Source organism: Gadus chalcogrammus, chromosome 4, assembly GCF_026213295.1.
Source record: "Gadus chalcogrammus isolate NIFS_2021 chromosome 4, NIFS_Gcha_1.0, whole genome shotgun sequence".
NCBI classification, from domain to species: Eukaryota; Metazoa; Chordata; class Actinopteri; order Gadiformes; family Gadidae; genus Gadus; species Gadus chalcogrammus.
This window is the reverse complement of record NC_079415.1, coordinates 2,396,187-2,402,883: the sequence shown is the minus strand read 5'-3', so window position 1 is coordinate 2,402,883 and position 6,697 is coordinate 2,396,187. Positions and strand designations below refer to the sequence as shown.

Genomic DNA, 6,697 nt, shown 5'->3' with positions numbered 1-6,697 from the left:
TCGGATTTTTGTTATTTTATCTGTTTTTTCTATGCTGCTATCTGTTACACTGGTCAAAAATAACATTCCTACTGCCATTTATCAATAAAACTCAATTCTAAATGTTGTGAAATTCTGTTTTGTCATTCAAAAGTAGAATAAAGTTTATTTGTGAAATGTCAGCTTTATTGCTTTGATTAAATAGCTTACATTGTGTATCGATTATTGATTTGCATAGCATCCATGGTTAAATAAAAAGACAATAGCATTTACGATAATGTTTGTTCAAAATGGATGCAATTTGTTGGCCATTTTGTGTGTTAAGCTTAAAATATAGCATTATATAATCAGAAATATTTTTGTTTCTATGCCTACAAAATAAATTGCACCTAGGCCAGTCGGCCGGTGTCTAGTCCACGTCGATCTATTATCCGCAAAAAGCACCGTTTGCGGATTTGGCGTTGTGTGCGTCTGTCGACTAATATTTCATGTGGTGGGTCATTAAATGGTCCTTATTCGTCCCTTTGCGTGCAGGCGGGAAGGTCACACGCATGCGGACACAAATGCGCATTGCACACACACGCATCCACACCATAAAAAGTAAGAATATAACTGCAGTGACGTGAGATCGCCAAAAGACGGCGCCATTGGTGCAAACTATTTTCCAAAGATGTTATTTATGCTATATATTTAATCAATTTTGACCCTTACCGCAGATAAGTGCCAGTAAATATAATATGCAAGCTTCCTTGAATATCCTATATGCCCATTTAATATATTAATATCGCTATTTGATATTGAAATATTTACAGGGTGATTAGTCTTCTTAACGAGATCAAACCTCTGTTGGTGAGTCAGCGGCATTGCTTTGTCTGTTGATTGATACAGTGACTACGATGCCTCTGATGGGTTACGTTTAACCTCTGACCTCTAACTACAGGAGCCATTTCCAGAATACATGTTGGCATGTTTAAAGGTATATATCAATCCTAAGTAGTAGTAAGTGTGTGTGTGTGTGTGTGTGTGTGTGTGTGTGTGTGTGTGTGTGTGTGTGTGTGTGTGTGTGTGTGTGTGTGTGTGTCGGTGGACTGTGTGATGGTTTGTTTGGGTTTTATTCTTTATTTCATAGTCCAAATCCAAGTGTGTGTGTGTGTGTGTGTGTGTGTGTCTGTCTGTCTGTCTGTCTGTCTGTCTGTCTGTCTGTCTGTCTGTCTGTCTGTCTGTCTGTCTGTCTGTCTGTCTGTCTGTCTGTCTGTCTGTCTGTCTGTCTGTCTGTCTGTCTGCGTGTGTGTGTGTGTGTGTGTGTGTGTGTGTGTGTGTGTGTGTGTGTGTGTGTGTGTGTGTGTGTGTGTGTTTCCAATAATAACTGCCACTCAGACCGTCCTCACAGGTCCTACTTTGGGTTCTATTAGGGAACATAAGCAGCGATTGTTGCACCTAAACTAGGAAGATGCAGAGCTTTAACCCTCCCTTAGAACACACAAAGTGCATTCAAAGTGCATTATATGGACCATCCGTATGAGACAACGATGACCTTAAGACTGATTCATAGATATCGGAAAGGTCAGCTGATTTAACTAATGCACGGAGGAACTCGATTAGTGCAGAGTCTGTGGGACAGAGAGTGGATGGTTACTGAAGACACTTTAAACTGTAAATCCAGAGCTGAGTGGACGATCAGCTCAAGTGGGACCGGTGGAATAGGCTTTATCTAAAAGTAGAACTGATCCCCGAAATAAAAGGCATCACTGTAAATATTAGAATTGAATAACCCTTGTCTCGTGTTGACAATAGCCGTTTTTACCGTATCTTTTAAGGTCTTTATCGAGAGCTTCATGCTAACAATGACTAGCGGGGTGTTTGCCTTTTGTTACATCACACCCGACAGGCCCCTTGCGATGTTGACATTCACAAAGCCTTATCTCTCCTCCATCCCACTTTCATCGCGGCCAAAAGCTATTTCCGTGTTCCTTTTTCTTGGCAGAGAGACCGTCTTATATAACCAGTGTGTTCTGTCCTCTTCATTAACAAACCCGCCGACTCCTCCTCCTTACCGCCATTTGTTTCATCGTGTTTACGATTGTATAAACACAGAACACTTCCAGTGACCACGACCTCAGCTCCTAATCAGGACACTGCCAATCCGTCGACGCATCGCCTCAACGGGTTCTTACCCAGAATCCTCTCTGTTCCGCCGGAGGAGAACCTTGGACCGTAAACCTGTGGTGGTCTTTCTCCTTGTGGCCTCGAACCCAGAGCTGGTCTGGGTCAGCAGCACCCAGACCCCAAACACACACCTCTAGACCCCAAGCACACACCCCTAGACCCCAAACACACGCCTCTAGACCCCAAACACACACCTCTAGACCCCAAACACACACCCCTAGACCCCAAACACACACCTCTAGACCCCAAACACACACCCCTAGACCCCAAACACACACCTCTAGACCCCAAACACACACCTCTAGACCCCAAACACACACCTCTAGACCCCAAACACACACCTCTAGACCCCAAACACACTCCTCTAGACCCCAAACACACACCCCTCACCGAGGCAGAGCTCCACAGTGTGAACAGTGGAGGCTAAATATAGCAGGGATAACAATACATTATTACAAGGGATTTAAGGATGGCACATTTACAACCAAAGCAAATGACAACACAATCATGTAAGAATGAATATGATCCACTAATGAAGATATCTATTACGTTGGTGAGAAGAATAGAGGAGTCATTTATTATGTTAGTTAGTTTGTTTATTAGCTGTCCCCTTGGGAAAATTCTTTTTCACAGTTTCCTTCCTTCATTTCTCTTCTTCATTTCTCGTCATAGGCACATAAAGAACATGCATAAAATACATTTATACATTGATGAAGATGACAACAGACATACATTGGGGTCGGGGTAAACTGACTGTAAACCTGTTATCAAGGGTTTTCCTCCATAAGAGGTCATTGAGCTTTTTTCAGATTTAATGAAGCAGTTTCCTTTGACAACAGACATGAATGAAAGGGCTATATCCTTTTTCAATAAGGTTTTTCTTGTACTGTATATTATGCACGTTTTTATCATGATAGTTGGCCAACTCTAAAGTCACAATTACGAAATTAAAGTGGGTTTTAAGTGTATTTCTACTATGGCAAGTCGAGGTAGGGTGAGGTTAAGACTAAATATAGCAGGATTGCGATTGTCAGGGTGTGAATGTGTGTATGAACTATTGTAGGTCAGCGCCTGCTAAATCAAATTCTCTAAGTGCAAATGTGAAATGTGTTTCAAGTGTATTTCTACAGTCTATGACGTAGAGTGACGCAGAGTCCTCCAGTGTACCTTTGCTCCTGGCTGCTTTTGCCACCAAATGAGAAGAACGTAGAAGGGACTCCCCCACGCTTTAAGTCCCTCAGTCCACGGTGGGGTGGGGGGTGACCTGAGAGCTCGTTTGTTAAGCGGCTGTTTGACAGGCTGCTCCATGGAAGACTGCAGCCGAGCCCGCACTCACAAACACACACACACACACACACACACACACACACACACACACACACACACACTCACACACACACACATACACACACACACACACACACACACACACACACACATAGACACACTCTCACACACACACACACATAGACACACTCTCACACACACACACACATATACACGTACATACACAAATACGTCCACCCACACACCGATGCATGCACACACATATACACACAGAACCATGCCCGACGAACACATACACATACACACACATACACAGTGCACACACACACACCCAATTTGATGCATGCAAAAACATACACACAGAATAATGCCTCATGACCACACACACACATACACACTGAATCATACCCACACACATAAACACACACACACACACACACACGCACAAATACATGACACACACATGAGCATGACCACACATATGCACACTCATTGATGCATGCACCCACTAACACACACACCTTACAGATGCATGCACAACCACATTTACACACAAAAGTACGCACACACACACACACACATGCACATGCACATGCACACCCATAGATGCATGCCCACACATGCATACGCTCACACACACTCACCCACACATGCAAGCCCACAAGCACTTATGCACATGCACATCCATTGATACACGCACACACACACACACACACACACACACACACACACACACACTCACACACACACACACATGCACACACACACGCACCCACACACACACACACACACACACACACACACACACACACACACACACACACACACACACACACACACACACACACACACACACACACACACACACACACCCACACATGAAGCCCAGGAGGAGAAAGGCACATTCACAGCCTATTGTTTAAAGTGTACTATCTATCACAGATAGCACCGTTTAAACAGTACCGCTATCCGGACATAAATACACTAATGTTAAGCAAGGCTGAGGCCACTATCTTCTAATGTTGTTCTCGTGCTTATGCCTTGGACAATACTCCCCAGGCATGCAGGTGGGGGCTGGCCACTGCTCAGAGATAGGCCTGCTGCAGGTCTATCACCGTGTATAACGTACGGACACATTCAGCTAAAAACACCTCAAAGTCTCCATGATGTCTGCCTTGACAACCATGAATCACCGTCGACTTGACAAAGCCTGCTTTGAAATCTTCATCTTCCATCCCAAGAATGTGGCGCTCGTTGAAACTCTTTTGCGGATTCTAATCGGACAAAGCAAAAGTGTGAAGCAGCATGAGCCAGGAACTGTGTGTGTGTGTGTGTGTGTGTGTGTGTGTGTGTGTGTGTGTGTGTGTGTGTGTGTGTGTGTGTGTGTGTGTGTGTGTGTGTGTGTGTGTGTGTGTGTGTGTGTGTGTGTGTGTGTGTGTGTGTGTGTTGGCGGACAGTGTGATGGTGCGTTGGGGTGTGGAGCGTTCCTGTGATTGTTGTCAGAGCGATTGGCTCCTCTCTTTGGTCAACACATAGCTGTTATCTATGTTTGGCTGATCACAAACACATTTTCCCCTCTGCTGAGATAATACACATGGTTCCTCTTCTGATTTCCTCCTTTATAGATTGCGTTCTCTGTTATTCACTGAGCAATGTTAGCATCTATCTAAGTGTGGCATCTGTGATGCAAAGATTAACCAAAACCTCCAAAACTTCCGCGTTGTTGTCTTCTTGACTGTTTCAGTATAAATGTTTTCATTATTGTAAACCTGAGCTTTGAATGGTTTGTCTTTCCATCAAGGTTTCATATTCAAAACATACAAATGTATATCCATATAATAAAAATATGATTTGTTACTGTCAAAAGATGATCTCATCCGTGCATTCAGGTGTCTACCGTTTGTCTTTAATAAACCCCACAACACATTTGTATTTGCAAAAAAACTGGTTTTATTAGGCCTGTGTATGTTTTCGTGTTCACAATTATAAAACTATGCATTAAAATGCATCGACATACATTCGCATCTACTTATTTTGGTTTCATAGACCAGTGCATTAGTTACATTAATATCAATCCAATACAATAATAATTATTGGATTATTACATAATCCAATAATATCAAGACAATAGATAAAAGTACTGTTGTGTAAGAAAATGTATTAGGATATAAGTCATATAACCCAATTGCGTGATGTTCTCTCCGTCTGTTAGGTGAGTGGGTGCTGATTATACACACTTTTTTTTTCAAATGAATTATAAACAAATGCTTGGTCATTTTCTTTTTCACATAAAGCCTAGAGACTGCCCTGTAGCCTGTATGTATATAAGGAATTACAATTCACCGAAGGTATTCCCTGTATCAATAATAATCAAACATATCAAAAAAATGACATGAAACGAAAAGCACGAAAAATCAATAAACAAAAACGATGTTCAAGTTATTTCTCAAATAAGAAAAGTAACAAAGCATATTTCCTTCATAATAAAAGTGATCAGTTTATAGGCTTTTTCAGGCACATGAATTGATCACTTGCATTATGAATATAAAACTGATATCAGAGCAATGCATTATGAAACTCTAAACGGCTGAAAACATACAAAATATTGTAGTATAAACATATTTCGATTCACTATCAATCAATATTTAAAATGCATTTGTCATTAGAAATATATTCTTTGTAAAACCTGCTTAGTTAACCTCATGGAAGGTCTTAAGTCTTTTCCTTTCAGAGTTAATTAACTTTCAGAAGCCCAAGAAATCCTTTGCGTCTTGATATATACATACAGTGTTTGTGTGCTCACTTGTTTGAATATGCATGTGTGTGTTTATATATGGGTGCTACTGTGTGTGTATATGTGAGTTTATATTTATATATACTAGGGCTGGACAAGTTAAAACATTAATTACGCTTTAACGCAATCTTATTTTAACACGATTAATACAAATTGACGCGTTACAGTAAAGGGCCCAGAGGAAGGCTGAGCCTTAGAAGCTTTGAGACGTTTGGGGCCCCAGACCTGGGGACGGGGTGGGCCCTCTAACACAGCTACCCTGAGGGGGGGCAACAAGATTGGGGCAGTCCCCGGGGGGGTCGGTTGGGGGACGGTCATCCGGCGAAACACAGGGAGATAACTTGATGACCCCTATCTGAGAACACATAGACCCACCCAGCCCGCTGAGCCGTCCCACACATGTGAATCAGTCTGTACCCCCCCTCCGATCCTGACCAGGCCAGAGCAGCTCCTCTACAACCCAGCAGAGCT

General features: G+C 42.4%; 1 long non-coding RNA gene across 2 annotated transcripts in view; it reads left to right on the top strand.

Annotated features, from left to right (window-relative positions):
- The window catches only part of LOC130381830 (uncharacterized), a 43,509-nt gene extending 43,126 nt beyond the window's left edge, over nt 1-383 (top strand). For both annotated transcript variants that reach the window (XR_008895478.1, XR_008895477.1), the window contains exon 3: nt 1-383. This exon is cut by the window's left edge and continues 646 nt beyond it. This is a non-coding gene — a long non-coding RNA (uncharacterized LOC130381830).
- The last annotated feature ends 6,314 nt before the right edge of the window (nt 384-6,697 follow it).